Raw genomic sequence first — 18,641 nt, 5'->3', positions numbered from 1 at the left:
GGAGCCTGCAGGGGCTGGGTGAGCACAGCCCTTTTCCATCCTCTCCTGACCGCTCTCTCAGATGGAGTAGAGATCATTGGTGAACATTACATTTGAGTGTAGATGCTTTGCTCTGTACCCACCCAGGGTGGGTTCTTTCTGTGTGATGTGTGTCCCAAAACAGCTACTCCTGTTCTTCAGGCCTGCCTCACTGCAATGTAGCAAGATGCTTGATTTGATGTTTGGGTGCATTTTGTTGACTTCCATGTTAAAGATGTGAACTGGAGGACCGTGGTGTGGAGCTGCTGGTCAGGTGTCCCTCAGCATGGATTTGCATTTTTCTAAAGAGAAGAGCCACAGCCACAAAAGCATTTTCTCAATCTTCTGGGTAACAGTAGAGACTTTAGGAGTGTAGTTTTGCATACAGCTAAGTAGTCACTTTGTAAGGGATTGGCTCATATTAATTACTTGTAAATGATTAAAAATAATTGGGGGAATACACGTATTTTTAAAGTAGATCAATTTTACCTGGTAGTGTGAAGGTAATGGTAAACTTATGGAAATCTTCTCATTCTGAAACACTTGAAAGTCCTTAGTATTTAGCAATTCATTGTAATTTAACCTTTCTTCTACCATTTTAATAATCAGTGTAAGAATGTGCTCTTAATTATGTCTGAGTAATTTTATATCCTGTAAAAGGGTTTAACATCAGCACAAGTGAAAACATGGTTCTCTACTCTAATTATAGCATATAATTATCTTTGTGGTCTCTTGTGATGTCGCCTTCTCAAACATTCTACTCTTGGGCTGCATTTCTTTTAGCTCAGAAATACAAAGTCCATTTCTCCTTTGAGGTAGTCCATGAGTTAAACCTTGCTGAATTTAAAGGGAGAGTATCTCAGCTTTCTTAAGGACAGAAGTAGAGGAGAAGAGGGAAACACCTTTTCTGGTAAGTTAAATAACTTCCAATTCTGTTTTTTTTGATGTGCTCTAATGACACTTGTTCTTCTCTAAGTGGTGGTTACTGCTGCAGGTGGAACCCAGGGCAGCTCCTTTTGCTCAAACACAGACTGGTTCGGGATGTTTCTGGCAGGAACTGGTTAATTACTGCAATACAAGGATTGAAGTGGACTGAACACCTTGGGGGACTGGTGTTTGAGCTGTCTCAGCTCCCTGGTGCTATTTCTCCAGCAATGGAAGAATAGTTTCCTTTTCTGGAGAAACCTCTCTGATCTGTGGTCGAGTGGGCTCAATGTGGGCGTAGTGAGAGCTGGTTAACATTTTCACAATGATAGCTTAGGCAACAGAAATTTATTTGCTTTTCTTTTCTAAAACCAAGTGTTTTTTCTGACACCTTGAATTTTTCATTAAGTTCCAGAAAAGATTTGTATCAATTTCTGCAGATGGGTTTAGCTGTGGTTATGGGTTTGTGGTAGCCAGGCAGTCTCATGATTTCAGGGTAGCAACTTAAAGAGCTGAAAAGTATTTTATGGTGAAATCCAGTTGAGCCATAACAGAACACCCAAATTCAACTAAAATCAAAACAGAAGAAAAAAATGCAAACAGGAAACGTTGCTTCTTTTGGCAGTCTTAATAATAATGGCTCATGAACTCCAAAAATGGAGTGCACCCTCCAGACTTTCACCTCTGTTAATTCTAGATGGTTTGGGGTTTTTTTGGTTTTTTTTATTATGCATGGTTGAGATAGGCAGAGACATTCAGAGTCTAGTGAGCTTCTTTGGCTGTAATTTCAGGCTGCTACAATGTTCTTTCCTCCACAAGAATAATTTATGAACTTAAATGCTTGTCCTTACAGAACAATCTGCTGGTTTCCATACCACTTAATTAGTGCTAATTGTATGCAGTGCCTCATTGTTTTTAGTAATGTGCCAAAAAAGGCAAACAATAGCCAAGTTCTGTTTTGAAGGAACAGCTCAAATAGTTGAGATAGCACTAGTAAAAATATAGCATGAAGGAAGAAGCATAAATTAAGTGATAAAGTCATCGTTGGCACAGTAGGAAGCACAAAACTGTCATGTTTATCTCAAGAACAGCGTGAATTGTGAAGATTGGAGCCGCATCTGATGGGCCCTGCTTGTGCTATTGCATCTGTGCGATAAACTATATGCAGTTGATAGCTCTGTATTATTTTTGAACTCAAGATTAAGTGCTGTTGATGATATGTATTGTCTTTAGCATAAATAAGATGTATATATAATTTTATGGTTTTTTAGAATACCTGGATTTCAGTATCAGGAGGTGGTGCTTGAATCTTGGGCTTGCATTTCTTTGAGTATATGGACTTTTTTTCATCTGCAAAAGCAGGCTTGGTATAAAAATCACCCACAGTCTCTGCAAACTTAGGAACTTGGAAAATTCCTAGGGATTAATTGCAACTCTAGGAAGACCCAGTTAAATAAAGTCAATAGTAGGAGGCTTTGCCTAATACTTATCATGTGTGGGTAGGGCTGTGTTTGCCATTTTCCTGCAGGAGGCATAATGCAGTTTATTCTGAGTGGACGCTTGCACTGTGGGGAGGGTTGTTCTGAACTGGAAATGCCCATTTTCCCTGGTGGTGTTTGTGTGTGCTGTGTGACAGCAGAGCTGAGCATAGCTTCAGTTTAAAGAACTGAACTATATGGGGACTTTTCTTACCCTTTCTCAATACATTTGTGATTTTAGATCCCTGGCTCTACCAGTCTAACTTAGTGTTTAACCTTCTCCCTCTTCCAGTGCACTCTCCTGCTGTTTACTGTGCTAAAAGACTCCTGAAACATGAATTTTCCAAACATTCAGCAGAGGAACTACAGCACCAAGTCCTCGATTTTTGTCCCTTTTCTGCTTGGTTTTAAAGCTAATCCATTTTAACTGCAGGAAGAATGTATTTTTTCTGTTGGCTGCTTTGCACTGCACAAAGCATTGGTTCACATTGTGGAACATCTTGAAATCTATATAATTGTAATGGAAGAAGAATGTTTGGAATCTTTTGTGGACAAGTTCCTTTTTTTTTTTTTTTTTTTTTTTTTTTTTTTTTTTTTTTTTTAAGCAGAGCTTTCTGGATGGCAAAGAGCAAAGTATGTCATGGCTTTTTTAACTTTTCTGTTCCTCAGTAGCAAGCAATGTTCAAGGGCTCCAGGATCTATCCTTTCCTTCCTTTCTCAGGAAAATAATTGTTGGGTTGGCAATTTTGGGTAAAATACTTAGCCTTAAATTTTCAGTTTTCAACTGATGGTACAGCTTGGTTTTTATTTTTTTCTTGGATGGCTTTGTGGCTTATTCAGCATCATTCCAGGCTTTGCATAGTTCTTGCAAGCCTGTGGGAATACTGACCTGGGTTTTTCGATCCTGAGCTGCTGTGTGTGATTAAAAACGCTGAAATAAAGGTCAGAGGCTTAGTATATTGAGGACAACACAATTTCAGAGGTTGTTCTGTGGAGGGTTTTTTTCTTAAATTTTAAGAGGAAGAAGAATTAGACATTATTTTGGGTTTGTCATATATATTATATGTTTACTTCTTTTTTTTAACTTGCAAGTTAACTTGCAGAGCTTCCAAGAAAGCTAAATCTCACCCAGTGTGAAAGAATTCTTTTCTGAGGGCTTGATAAACTTTGAGGAAGTAATGGAGGGCTTGGAAAACCACAGGTTTTTCTGTGATTGTGATACTTGCCTGCATGCATTGGAATTCGGTGTTGAAAAATTACATGGCTTGAAAAAGTCAGCAGAGAGAAAGTGAGGCTGAGTTACAGCATGTTCACCTCTTACATGAACTGTGTGGTTTTTATTTGGATGGCTTTTTCTCTGCTATTCATTGTTCATCATCCACTCTTATTACACATTTTGACAGAATGCAAACCTAAAGCAATTTTTTTCAATATTTCTTAAATGGATCTGCCTAGGACTAGAAGAAGGCTTTGTTGCATGCTTTATTTTTGTTTTTAGAATGAACTGCCAGCTGGTGTTTACTGGAAACAGTAGCCAAAGGTGGGCACCAAGGGGTATTGACCAATCTGTGCTCCGGGGTGGTGATTGTTTCTCACTGAAATACAATCCTGAGATCCCAGATCTTGGCTGTCAAGTGGCAACAGTGCCATTGCATTTTTACCCTGCAGCAAAAATGACTGCTTGAGGCTTGGTTTATTGCTAATTCTGTTGGACATAAAGCACTCACATGGTTTGGTTTTGGTTGGAGAAACTACCGATGGCTGTTGCAAACACGCATATAGTCATTTTTATTGCAGGGTAACTCATTTCTCTCACAGAAAGCTGACCCCACTACACGCTTATTTGTGTCTGGGAATGCTGACTTTGTGCCACGTCCCCCTGCTCTCAAGTGGACTGTATTTCCTTAGGAAGGTTTGCAGTTCAAAGCCCCCCTTGCCTGTTGGAAACAAAACTGTTGTTTGAGTTAGAAATCACGCGTTTGTGCGGCGTTCTTGTTTTCCCACATGCCAGCATACAGATGTGGTTATTGTAAATTAAAAATACCCTGTTTGTATAACTGAATTGGAGGTACCTTCTGGATGGGTCTGCTTGTGCTTTACATCGTATGAGTCACACACAGTTGGGGATTTCTCAGGAATAAATGTGCCTCCATAAATAAATTTAAAAAAATAACCAAAACATTTTTCCTATACTGCTGTCTTTATCATTCCTAGAATTATTCTCAAGAGCAATCTCTTCTAGTGTTCCCTCTGTATGGTTCTTGGCTGTGTTTATTTTTAAAGACTTTTGGATAATACTTTTCCTTTTGCCAGGCCTCCTTGACATGTAAGTTGATGTTTTATGCTAGTTACTTCTTGGTCTTTTCAAAAAGAACCTCATCAATATTTCTGTATCTGTTGAGTGAAAGCTTGCTTTCCTGTGGTTTCCAGTTGCTACCATAGCAATCTTATTGTTATCTAATTATCAGATGGCACGTTAATTTTTTTTTTGTCCAGAAACTGGCTGTGGTTTTGGTTTTATTCGCTATCAAGTCCTCAGAGTGGCATTATGCTCCTTGATTACGAAAGATATCATGAAATTGCTGAGTGCGCCATGTCACCTCAGCCTCAGCAGACCTGGATGTGTGCGCTAATTATGTCAGTTAATTATGATTACTCCAAAGAACACCAATTGCCAGGTAACAGGGCAAATGGCAAGGTTTGAAAGTAGACTTGATTTTTCTCTTTGGTTCACTGACATTCCTTCCAGATTACTAAGCTTTCCGTGTCGCTTAAAAAGTGAGTGTTTTGGCAAAAGCTTTATGAAAGCATGAAACACATGGGCAATATTTATGAAAACTGGGATATTTTGCAAGTGCAACATGTTGAGAGATGTTACACAATGCTCAGCCCATAGTGAGTTCTATGAATAGGTGGTAAAGTCATCCTGGTTTTGGTGATAAGGAATTGTTTTTGTATTGGTTACTGGAAAAGGAGTTGATACTTGACATAATACAGAAAAAAAGAAGTTGACGTGAACTTTTACGGAAAAGATCCAGATTGAGTAACACTGGGCAAAAATGGTAAAACAGTCCTGAGAACAGCATTGCATTAAATCAGCTGCGCTAACATCTTGTTATTTAAGCCTCCTTTTGTTTGCAAAAATATGATCTTTCTTGAGCTAAAGCCCCCATGCAGGAACTGGAGGCAGAAATGGGCCAAATATTAGTTCCTTACTTGTTATTGTTTGTTTTTCTAGATTTTGGCAGAAATTGCACATTCTTTGTTTTAATTTTTCACTTCCCCACGCTTGACATTTTATATCCTCTAAGTTTACAAGTTTCTTTCCAGTTTATTTTGCATGAACTTAAGGGGTTTTGTGTTGTATCGTTTCTTCTAAGCAGGACTTTCCTGAGTCTTGAACATAAAAAAGGGGAATTTAATTTCAGAAATAGTCAAGGTTTCTAGATAAATGAGTTGTGTAACTCAGAATTACAGTTGTCTAACCACAAAACAATGCTTTCTTGTTTACTTGTGGTCATTAATTTAGCTTAAGCATTTCCTGCACCGTGTCACAAGGCTGTGGAAATGCAGCTTTGTAGAGTTTTCCCGACTTATATATTTCTTGTAAACAGAGGTTGTAGAAATAGCTTAGAGTCCATAAAAATACAAATAAGATAGCAGGGGGCCAGATGCAAGTCTTTGAGATCGTACACTGTAGTCAGTGATTTGCTTGTGCTTGAAAAGAAAGGAATCTTGGGGTTTGAGTAACATATTTTGGGCCTGTTTGTGTAGGCAACATAACTTCAACTCTCCACTTCCTGCCCGGTCTTTAAACGCCTCGCTCGGCTTCGTGAGGCTTGAATAAAAGGTTCAGCAGCCCACAAAGGCTGGCTTTCAAGTCTTGGTGCACACACTCCAAAGTGATGTTTATTCAGTTATTCTGATGCCCACAGCGGTGTTGGGGTAGGTTTGAGCAGTCCAGGTGCCCACTGGTGGTTTCACCCCTCTGCAGGGCTGTTTCCTGAGTACTGAAAAGTGCCAATGAAGAGTTCCCTCCCCTCGCAAGTGTAGCAGTTCAAAGGTGTTGCCAGGGCTTTGCGGTCCCTTGGGAGCGTTTCAGCTGTCCCGTGGCAGGACCTTGCCTCTAGGAGGTGGAAATCACGAGGAATCCAGTGGTTAATGCAGCTGGATTTCTAAAGACTCATCTGTTTAGAGACTTGGGTGGAGGGAGCTTTGCATTTTTATACATCTCCCCTGTAGCCAGAAGACATAGCCTGGAAACCAAGAAAAATTAACTTGAGCCTGTTAATGTAAATGGAATCACAGGCCAAAAATGCATACAGGGCTTGATGGCTGAGTTATAAAGTTGCTGATAATCTTTATTCCTATAGGATGATAATTTATTTTTATTTAAATACTGCAAAATTCGCATCTTTGACTAATTTTGTTTTCTTGAGGTCCGCCCAAATTTGGGAGGAGTCCCTATGTTCATAGGGCTGAGAGCCTAGATCAGTGCTTTAAGGTGAAGGGGCAGCTAAAACTTCTTATCCATGTGTAGCCTTTAGTGATGTGTGCTTCCAGCATGTCTGCATTCAATTTCAGAAAGAGCTTTGGGATTTTTGAGGGACAAATCTCAGTAGCATTGTGGTATTTGAATAACTATTTCTGTATGTTCTGCCAGATAAGGTTTTGGTTTGGGTTTATTTTAACCTTTAGGTGACTAACTTGAGGTTTCTTTCCTGTGACTCTGTCATACACAGCCTGAGCTCAGTTTCTTAATGCTTGAGCCATCCTGTGTTCTCTGGAGTGTAAGCAACTTCACAACGAAAGAGTTTTGAATTTCTGACTTTGCTGCTTGCTTGTGTAACTTGAAATTCCACTTGTATATGCCACCTTACCCTTGGTTTGGCAAGAATGCTCAGGTTTTCTGAAAGAGTAAATAGCAAACTAAATACTGTATCAGCATGATTTATCCTCCTGTCGTTCAGCTCCTCTTCCATGTAAAGAAAATTGTTGTAGGTTTTCTGTAGTTATTGATGAAAATTAATAAGAAATAGATGGAAGAATTTAATTATTGTCTACCCGAATTTCAGAAGGATTTGCTGCCATTCAGTGGACTTTTCATAGAAAACTATTTACCTCAAAAAACTCAAAAAGAAGTGCTACCAGTAGAAGTGCAGAATTTCCTGTGGAGTTGTATCTTTTTGCCCAGAAGAGGCTTTCTCCTGGTGCCACATTAGAGCAGTGTTTTTCTGGATACATACATCTGCTATGTCTCTGTCCAGAAATTTTTATATCTGTACTGCTGCCTTGGTCTAAAAGCTGGTAGGATTTCCCAGGTGGAGTAATTTAATTAGGAACTAATTAAAACTAATGTATTTGGTTTAATTTATTTTTGTTTAACACCCTAAAATCAGAATGCTTCTGCTTGTCTTAAGGTAGCCGTCCTTTTTTCTGCGAAGCAGTCCACAATTCTAAATTAAAAGCTGGTAAATTATTCTTAACACACAGCCCACATCTCCTATTGTGGCATGATTGGAGTTGGTATGGATGCCAAGCTTCTGGCCAAATTTTACCACTTGTAATCTAAACCAGTGCTGGCTTTTATCTTACCGTAAGCTCTGTCTAGCAATCTTAATTGTACATCTTGGCATTCTTGATTCACTGTGAATATGTATGGTTTTGTTTACATGCGTGAACATAAGTAGAATAATTTAATGCTTTGGCAGCTGTATGTCGCAGTTGTGTTTTTTAACATGGGAACAGTTCATAAGAAATCCATGTAGATGATGAAAATGTGGACATAAAGCCAGCTGTGAAAATAGAACTCGTTCACCTTTACCAGAAGGGTCTAGACTTCTGTTGTGCTTTGATGTTCTTACCTAAACAATTACTTCATTTCCTTCATTTCTTAAAAGCAGGAAGATCTTGGTGTTGTGAGTAAACTTGAGTTGGGCAAAGTGTCTTATATCACTGTATTTTTGTGCTGATACATAATTTGGATTTCTTGCCTGGCAAGTGCATGGGAAAATGGGTGACAAGTTGGTGCACCCTTTGTGGTGGTGATGCACAGCTCTAGGATGGATGGATGGGTGAATTGACTTCCTCTGCTTCCATCCTTTGGGGGGAACCATCCCGCTCTCTCTACAAATCTGCTTTGTGATTTCCTCACTGATGTTACTTGAACAAATTATTTTGGTTCTTGGGTCAAACTGATGAACTTGCCTTCTTCAGATGTTATGTAGATTATGGTGGTATCCGAGAATAAACTGGCACCATTTTTTCCTCTCTCTAAAGCTATGAATTCAGACATGCAGTGTATTCCTGAAGATGGGGTTATGTGTTTAAGTGTGACTTTTACCTTTGTCCTTTTTTTTTAATTAACTGAATGCATGAGTGCCTTGTCCCAGTGCTTATGCCTACACTTACTTAAATTTGTTTATCTTATGCTTTTCTTCTTGGCTTTTTAAACTTTTTGTCATTTGCTACTTAATGCTGGTTTATAGCTCAGTTATCCTCATGAAAGGTTTAAGTGGGTTTAAATTTTTCTGTATGTAAATTTTAACTGGTGCTTTTCATTTAGGGGGAGTAAAAGATACAAAAATGATGCAATTTACTTTTTGCAAATACTCAAGGCAACAGTTGATATCAGGTGGGCACTGCTTCAGTAGTACTGTCAGTAGTCTAACATATTACAAATTTAGTGTGCAAGAGTGGCTCTCAATTTTACCCTGAACTGGAAATTGACTTTTCTAAACTGAACAGCCCCCTGCTAGACTTCCTCTATTGTGACATGCCTTAGAACCTGGGTCTAAAATACAGCAAGAAGCCTGAATTGGATTTTTGTCTGGGGAAGTATTTACATCTAAGGTGATCAGTGTATTTTGAAACTGATGAATGCGAACTAGAAGATGGCAGACATTCAAAATTCTCAGGTTAAGGGAAAAGGAGAGTGCCAAGCAGCCTGGGTGTGTGGATTTGCAAGTGTTACCAGCTGTATGGACGTGCAGAAGCAGGGGAACAGATGCCTAGAAAAGGGTTCACAACATGTGACATTTAAAAACAGGCTGCTGGTTTGTTTTTTTTCTTCTGATAGAGACAGAAATTAAGAGTGAGTGCTTTTGGACAGAAAAAGGAAACTCTGGTTTTGTGCTCGAAATATTCCAGTTTCATCCAGGAAGCTGGAGAGTGTGGGGTCGGTTGAATTTTAGAAAAGCAGGAGACTTTGAAATTCCAAATAATGGGGGTATTTTTTTTTTGTCCCTGTCAATTATATTCCAGAATCTTGTTCAGCTTAATGGGTCCAGATACAGGCAGTGTCTCCTTACTCTTGGAAAAGGCCTGGAGCTCAGTGTTTAACCTGCATTGCAACAGACTTTAACTGGTTTCCTGTATAAAGCTTTGTCTTTGACTTCATCTTGGCTTCTCTCCTTTAACTCCACATCTGTGAATGACTCATAACAAGCAGGACCATCAGAAAAATATTGTGTACATTTCTATCCAAATCTGTGGGGCTTTTGTTTCTAATTTTTTTACAGCCTTGCTACGCTCTCCCCTCCCATGCAATGAATCATGCTGTGTCTGTGCTCATACCTGACAAGAAAAGTGGTTGTGCATTGAGGGAAAGTTGAATGCTAAACAAATAGAGAGAATATCCCCAGCCATCAATCTGCTGAGAGCAGAGGTTTTGTATTTGGCAGGTATCCTCTGTCAGCCCCCAGGGCGCTTCTGATATTATGATTTTCTTTCCTCCTGTAAACAGCGAGTCCTGTTAAATGCATACTCTCGCTCGGGGCAGAGCTGGATCTGTCAGGCACTGGCAGCAAGGGAAGTTCTGCCTCCTGAGGCACTCAAAGGCTGAGTTTTTGTTTTGTTTTTTTGAGCTGTCACATCCAGTGACTCAAGGCAGTCCCACTGCAGTGCTCTTTAGAAGAATAACCAGCTTTACATCTCTTATTTCTCCTGCCCTTCTGTGAATGCTTTGGCCCATTTCCAGACGTGTGGCAGTGCTGGGGCAGCTCACTCAGCTGTCCTGTCCCTTCTGCAGTGTTCACAGCGGCCACACTGAAGGGAAGGTGCAAAATGCTACACCCTGCATCCTTGTCTTCCATGTTTTTATTTGAAATGCTTTCCTAGGGAGCCACAGCCCCATATGTCGTGCAGGTTATGTGCATGGCAGCTGTGCACTAATAATAACGGGGAGTCAGCCGAGGCAGGTGAGGTGAGAGAAGGGCTTCATCCTGTCACAGGGTTTTGGGCTCTTCCCTCCTGTCAGAGGGGAAGCCTACAGTAGGGGGCAAGTGAGTTGCTGGCATAAATATTCATAATTTTTATTGCTGTGCAGAGAAGTGTTTTATAGCAGCAGTATGGGATGTTGGTGAGATCTTCCTGCAGCTACTAGAGCTGCCCCTCTCCAGCTGTCTCCTCCAAAACTACCTCTCTTTGGATAACAGGTCCAGGGAACTGATAACATCTAAGCTGTGTTTGAAGTGGGACAGTGCTCTCCCTGCCTTCATGCCTGGCTGTGCGCTGCTGCTGTCAGTTTTCCACTACAAAGGAGTTGCAACAAATTGTTACAATGTGATTGTTGTTGGGGTTTTTTTTGTTTTTTTCTGGCCAGCCTATTGTTTTGGCTGTAGCATTCTAAATTTCCTGGAAAATTGAGATGCTAGAAGTCCTGTTTGAAGGTAGGGTGACCATTAATTACCCCTTTGATTAAAATAATGGAAGCTAAACCACATCACCTTCCCTTTACTCATCTCAGTATAGGTGATGCTTTTGGGATGTGACTGATTCTACTTCACATCTCTCAGGGAGCTGCTTGGCAAAGAGTGAAGGGAGGCTGAGGTCACAGATGCTTTATTTTTATAGATATAGGCAGCAAAAATATTTTATAAACAGGAAAGTCATGGAATTGTTCTCCTCCCTTTTTATTACTGTCTCCAGTATTGTTTCAAAGATGCTTTTTTCGAAACTGGGGGAGCTACAGTGCTTGAATGTAGTTAATGTAAGGTTTTAATCAGGTTTCACTCAGGCTGATAGCAATGGATCTTAACAAAGCTGTCTCATAACTGAGTTTTTGATAGGCTCACTTGTAAAAAACTCATCATCCATAGCACAGATGGAAATGTTCTGTCTGAAGAGGACCTAGAAATAGGCTGTTATTTAGGTGTCAAAAAGCTGTCTTCATCCATTGATTAAAATGGAAGAAAAATGTAGGTTGTAATTAAAAATCTGGGGATAATAGTGGAATTATTTGATGAAAAATCAGCAAGCGTTTCTTTCTTGGAATTCTCCTCCTCTTTCCCCCCACCTGTCAGCTGGGTGCCCTGTCTGCACGGATATTCTCCTTTCACAGTACCATCAAAGCGGTTACAGACTTGAAATGGAAAACTTGTGTTCGTTCGAGACTCCTTATGCTTTCGGGAAATCCTGAGTGAAGTTGTGCTTTGCTTGGCTTTGTTTTTCTTGTTGACTTCAGTTGAGTTTTATTAGTCAAGCAATTTCCAAGAAGCCCTCTGCTGATCCCAGAAGCAGGGCCATTGATTTAGTCTGTGTCAGTCATGGGAATGAAGACTTTGGCAGAGCTTTGCAAATTTGTTTGGAAGCATCAGCTGGCATATCTTGTGTAGGAAACAGCAGAAGTCCCTGAGTGCCTCTGGAGGATGGCACAGGAGACTCCCAGTAATGTTTTACCCAGTTAGAGAGACAGCGGGGCACTTGTGGCTCAGGCAGTGAACAAGTGGCAGCTGGTTGAGTAGTTTTAATCAGGTAATGCAGTGCTGACAGCTGCTCAGTTTCTCTGGCTTTGTTCTGGAGTGGCTGGCAGGAGGCAAGGCAGTCACCTCATTATCTTCATTAAGCTCCTCAATCCCTTGCCATGCGCTCGCTGTGCTCCACCAGGCAGCGTTCCGTGGTTGTGGGGACCAGCTGCACCCCAGTGTGCCTTTGAAAGGAGGGATTTGCACCAAGCAAAAAGGGGCTCCCAGAGCAACCCCAGCTTCACAGCCTGCCTTCAAGCTGTGGCTTGTCTCTAAAAATAAATAAACAAGCAGACTTATTTCTATGCAGAGTCTTGGCAGACAGCTTTTTCCCTATGGTTAAATTTGTTTTGCAAAATTAGAAAAATCTGTTAGATAGCTAAAATTTACAGATGTTATGTATTAAATTATTGATTTTTAGATAGAGTTTTTTAGTTAAGCAACTCTAAAAATATTGATGGTGGAATGGAAAAGGCAAGTTGCTTTCTGTATGACCCAATTATTTTTTCCTTTTTTTTCCCTTTCTATTTGTTTCTCCCCTTAGCTTTCAGTCACCAAATCTGTCAGGTCCCTACAAATACTGCAAGGAAATCTCTAGGAATATCTGTTGAAAATCAATGTCTTTTTGGTCCTCAGGGTAGTTGTGTTGTTTTGACTTTTTTTTCTTGCGCTCCTTGGCAAGGCATGCAGAGCTAGTGGAAGCAAGTGTAGTTTATTTTAAGCTTTCCCTTTTTCTCTATGTTGCTGTTCCCTTTATTCATCACAAATGATGGATGAGTGTAGCTTCATGAGTTTTGGTTGTAGAGCTGGTTTTAGTTGTTTGCCAACAAACTTAATTGTAGTATCAATGATTTAATTTTAATACAGTCTTCAGGGGAGTTGAAAAGTTAATATTCTTCTAAGTGAATATGACTGATATTAAAGGGAGAATGAGGGTTATGGATGTGCTACCTGTCTGTGTTTACAGTCACATTTGAATGACACAGGCCTTGATCCAGGGAACTTCTTCCAGCTGGCGAAGGGTCCGGGAGGAGGCCGTGCATGGCCAAGGGGGCTCATTGACACTGCATTTCAGCAGCAGGCTAAAAGCAGCACTCCAGGCTCAGCCTGCTTTCTTCCCAGCCCTGCTTTGGTGTGTCAGATGCTGGAGCACAGCTGGCCTCCCTGTGGATAGCTCAGCAGTTGTGCACCGAGTTCCTGCTAGCAGGAGGCGGTACAGTGGAACCCACCCAAAAGTGTCCAGATACTTGACAGGCTGCTTACTGTCATTTACTGAGCACGCTGAAATTCTTCCCGTTCTTCTTTGGCTGCTATAACGGAGCAAGAATGCTCCCTTATAAACATTTGGAGTTTGTATCGTGCGTTGTTTCGTTTGGACTTCTAATATTTTTTACCTGACTTTAATAAAAGGTGACACTTTCACCCTCAGTCCAGGAGTCCTTTTGACGCAAAATATGTAGATAGTGGACAGTTTCTGTAATATTCCAGATACCATGTAGGTCCAGACTTTGTCGTTACTTTTTTGAGTATGGTGTATGCACAGGTATAGTTTGCTTTTTCTCTCGCTTGTTGAATGTTCCAGTTATTCCTCAAGAATTTTGGAGCATTTCTCCCTTTGCTCAGTCTCCTTTGCTGGTACCATCAGTTGACTCTGACCTGTCTATAGTGAGCATCCTCAAAATCTGAAGATGGCTCTGTATATAAGTTTAAGAAGATTTGAATATCTGATTTTCATTCATCAACTCTGGAAAACTCCATGAAGCCACATAAGACTCCAAAATTGAGAGATTGCTATGTGAAGCAGGTTATTTTATGGAGTTTATTATAATGAATAAAGTAAAAAGAATACATAATGTTATTGAAAAGCCAGTTAACAGCCTCAAATATTCGGATTTTTCATGCAGATTTCTTGCTTGTTTAAACCTTTTTACTTCTCTTGTCAGACTGTGTATTTTAGCTGAATTGTCTCTGTGACTTCTTAAGTTCCTAAGGTGAAAACTGGAACTGAGACTGGCTTTGCAATTGCAAGAAAAATGGAAAGTTGTTTTGTTTGGATTTCAGCAAATTCAGTTTAAGGTCAGATTTTTTTCTTTAACAATGTACGCTCTATCTTTTTATTCCTGAAGGCATATTTTCAGCAATTTGGCTTAACTCTGTGGTCATGGGGGTGGAATTCTTTATCTTGGCTTGATATAAGCAAGCTTTCAGAGCATGTGTGGGTTAGTGTCTGACTTGGTGCACAGGAAAACATCTCTTTGTCAGGTGGTTTCTGGTTCAATGACAGAAGTTTTTGGTCGGATTTCTTTGTGTATGACAGCAGCTTGGTCACTGTGGAGAAATAGCTCAGGCTTTCAATAAATAACTTTTGTTCCGCTTAAAAAATTAGGAGTAAATACAAATCACTGCTATGTAGCTGTGGCAGCTTCAGAAAAAACTCAAACCTAAATAATACGAGGACAGTCTTGATATAAGTGTCAAGAAAATTATGAAATCTTTCTCGTTCAGTGGATAGGAAAGGTGAAGGATAATTGAGGACTTAGCTTCGGGTATGTTATTCTGCAGCTTCTTGAAATCCTGTTAAGTTGATTTGTCTTGATAAAATGAAAATAATATCTAGTTATGTCATGTTAAAGAGTATTTTGATGTAAGGAATGATTTTGTTTCATCATAGTTGAGACCTGAAGAGCAGAACGTGCTTTTCTTGTTCTCTTAAAAATATAATCTTTTGATACAGAGAGAGGATTTGACACTAATTGATGTAAAGGCAGAGTCACCAACTCAGTCACATTCAGTTCCCTGAGTTTTTGATAACTTCAAGAGTTTGGAAAATAAGACACAAAACTGATGTGTGAGATCGGCAAAGTTACGGTAATTCATTTAAAGACTTGGCTTAATCAGTGTATCTTGAGTTCCTTTCCTGTAAAATATGACCTGTATTGTAATAACTTTTTAAATAACTAAAATAGCATTTGAAGTGAAAGCTCAAATTCATTTTTTCCATGTGAACCTAGGAATTACAATTGGGCCTTTTTATGATTTGGTGATTAAGTAGACAAATGGTGCACTTCATGGATACCATAACAGTTAACACCTGTTTCAACTGCTTCATATTTGTATTGGATGGAACCTCAGCAATCCAATATGTCTTGAAAAGCAAAAATCTAATATAAAATATTTCATGGTATGGAAGAAATTAGAATAAACAGAGTATAGCTTAAAATATAAAATGCTTGTTATGCACATTTACATAGGTTTCACCTGTATTTCTGAAACCAATGTAGCCACCTTGTGTAAAAATAATCCTCGTTTTTGTGAGAGTTGGTTAAGTGATTATTCAATACCTTAAAGTAAACGCTGTTTTCTAAGAAAACAACTATTTCCTGAGTTGGCAGAAATGAAACAATTTGTCAGTCAGAAGTCAGATACAACTGGATTAATTAGCATTTGGTTTGTGATTTCTCCCAACCCTGCTTTGGGGACAGGGACCACTGGCAGAAGGGTGGAGTGGTCTTTGGTGTATGATAACTTGAAAACTTCCTGCTTTTTTGAATAAAGCTTGGTTTGAAAATCTAATTATTATTAAGATTACAAAAATAATTTGCCAGAGTGCATTGTCAGATGTAAATATCGTGAGCTTCTTAATATGATATTTCAAAGCTGAAGTTTATTTTGAGAGTCAGGGTTAATACTCTCAAGATTTGTTTGGAAAAGATGATCTCGGGGTGTGATGACCTAGGAGAGGTTTTTTTTTTCGTAAACACAAATTCGAGTTTGCTTTTATCTCAGTTTATCTGATTTGAGGTAAACCTCAATGCCTTACTAAATTGCATCTGCTTGTAGAGAACACTGTAAATGATTTGCATTTTAATGGCTTCTGCATAAATTTCCTAACTCTGGAATGCTTCTCTTGCTCATTTCCCTGCAAAAGATGTTGGGTTTGTCTTGCTGTAACAGACTCTGTTTAGCTTTTCAATTATAAAAGAAATGGGTAAATTTGCCTTTGGGTTTGGCTATCCCTGCTGTTTTCAGAAGTGCTAGGATGGCCTTTACCTGCTTTGGAGAGCAGAATGGCTTCAAGATAATTTCATATGAATCATAAACGCTTCAGACACATGCTGGAAGCTTTCTTAAACATAGGTAGGTAGTTTGGGAGTAAACATACATGCGAATGTAGGTAACTGTGGGTAGCATCAAAAAGTTTATAAACTAATGAATTTAATTTAAATTTTTGATAGAATTTATATTTCTTTAACTGTAATTGTTTCTCATAAAAAACAGGAAGTTTGGGAAATAAAATGAGAGTAAGTAGGTAATTGGTATAAAGAGTTATGTTACAAGAGGAAGGAGGGGAAAAAGGAGATAATAGGTGGAAAATAACTAACCTCAAAAGAAGCAAAATACATTGATTCATGTAGTATGTCTTCAAGTTTTTAGGCAATTTTTCTTTTAGAGTGAAATATATCATTCTAAGTGTAACAACATTTTTTAAATCACAATTGTGAGCATCTTTTGTTTATTAATTCAATCCATAATGGAGATGGTAATGACTAGATCACCTTAGTATAGAAAAATGAGGTATGAACAGTGGCATGCCTTTCCCTGGATTGAATAGTGCTGCATCTTGAACATGAAGTGACAAAATTCCAACAGATTGCAGTATCTCTGAACATGTGAAGAACTGTTCTAAGGTACAGACCTTGAACTTCAGTGTCTTTCCAAAAACCACCGCAGTCTTCCCTGTCTTTTCAAAGGTATCATGAGACCTGACAAATGGGTTATCATAAAGCATTTTATTAATGAGAAACCATATCTTTATAGGATATTGTAACAACTAAACCCACTAGTTACTAACCAAAGATTTTTCTAAAGTGCCATTTGCTCCAACTTTCCTATTGTCTCTGCTGTTGTGGGTTTTTTTCCTGTGAACCCATTTTGAGATGTTTCCATTCCCTCTTCTTTCCCACTTTGTGCTTGATGGGTTCTATCTCTTGTGCCATCAGTCGTTGGTGGGGCCAAGCTGTAAATCAGGTCACCAGAATGATTCATATTAAAAATAAACCTACAATGAAAAAGCTTGGAATCCACTTTGTCAGCATTCTACTTAATGCCCTGCAGAGCATCACTGCTATTATCTTAAGCCATCTCTTGTTTGTATTCAGTTTGGAAATTATGCATTTGCAGCTGGAACAAAATCTGTCTATTCTCAAAACTGCAGCTTCAGCCACACATCTGTCACATTCTCATCTCAAATTTATCTCGTGTACCCTCTGATTAAAAGCATGTTGGTCCCATGTTCTGCTTGAAATAGAGTGGTGGTGCTCCTCCCTTCCCAAAAGCGTTTCCTATCTGTTCCTGAGTTAATGGAAAACACGCTGAGCAACGTGCACCTATCGAGGGGCTGCTTCAAGGAACTTGTGTTTTTCTGCTTGCATCAGTAGCTTGTAAATCTGGAAAACAAAAACCTTCCCCAGTTGTTTTCTCTGCTTCCTGAAAACCTTGTTCTGGTGAGAAATGGACCTGTTTGCTCTTCTCACCCAGGCACCTATGGGTTTTGAAGGTGAGGAGGGCTATTTTTTTCCTCAGACTTGGGGAACTGGGGAATCTGGAATTGTTCTGCAGCAAGATGAGTGTTTGACAGGCTTCATTTGCTGCCTTTGCTCTGGCTGCCCTGGAGTTGAATCGTGAACTTCTGAACTGTGTTAGATGAAACTTGCTAGTGTGCTCTTCTCTGTGGTATTTAAGTGTTTTGTTATTGAGATTTTGAGAAGCTTATTTCAAATGTAGTGGCACTTCTTCCTCTGGGGTAGAAGTCATGTCATGCCTCCAGCCTGTATCTGCTCACTTGCATTTGCTATCACACTGCATTAGCTGAGTTAACAGTTCCTTGAGTTTGGAATTGGTTGTGTAATTGAGGAGGGGGCAGATCTAAGTAGTTGAAACATAGCTTTGAAGCCAGGGTGATGGGGTGAGCTCGAGGGCTCTGTTTTGTACATGAGAAATACAAAAAAAATCATGATGAGTGCAAGTTGCTTCAGTAATCCTGTACCATTCAGGAAGCTCTTTTCCACCCTTGGAGTTCTTTTTGAAGGCATCCCTTTCTCCAGGGAAAAGGAAACAATTCTCTTCATAATCAGTCTGAGCTACTGTGTTTTGAACTGCTTGCTAGTAAATTACAGCATAAGCTATATGCAAACACTCATAGTGTTTTAATTGTGATAATTTGCATTAACTAAACTTGCAGTTACGGGTTTAAATACAAGTGGGAGGTAATCCAGGTCGTGGTCTTGAGATCACTGAGTACTGTGATACTTGATACAGCAAGTCTTGTGCTCTCCTAGCTTTCTGTTGATCCTGCTGTTGGTAGAATTGCAGGGCAAAGTATGCAGTGTGACTGAATGGTTACACCTAGACCATGTGTGTTTTGTAACTAAAATAAGTATCCGTGTGTTAGAGCTCCAGTACGCAAATACCGAGGGCT

At 39.5% G+C, this 18,641-nt stretch overlaps 1 protein-coding gene across 1 annotated transcript in view; it reads left to right on the top strand.

Annotated features, from left to right (window-relative positions):
* Positions 1-18,641, top strand: part of BICC1 (BicC family RNA binding protein 1) — a 90,089-nt gene that overhangs the window by 14,167 nt on the left and 57,281 nt on the right. The window lies entirely within an intron of this gene.

The sequence above is a fragment of the Hirundo rustica genome, chromosome 8 (assembly GCF_015227805.2).
Source record: "Hirundo rustica isolate bHirRus1 chromosome 8, bHirRus1.pri.v3, whole genome shotgun sequence".
Classification (NCBI taxonomy): Eukaryota; Metazoa; Chordata; class Aves; order Passeriformes; family Hirundinidae; genus Hirundo; species Hirundo rustica.
This window is presented reverse-complemented; position numbering and strand designations above follow the sequence as displayed.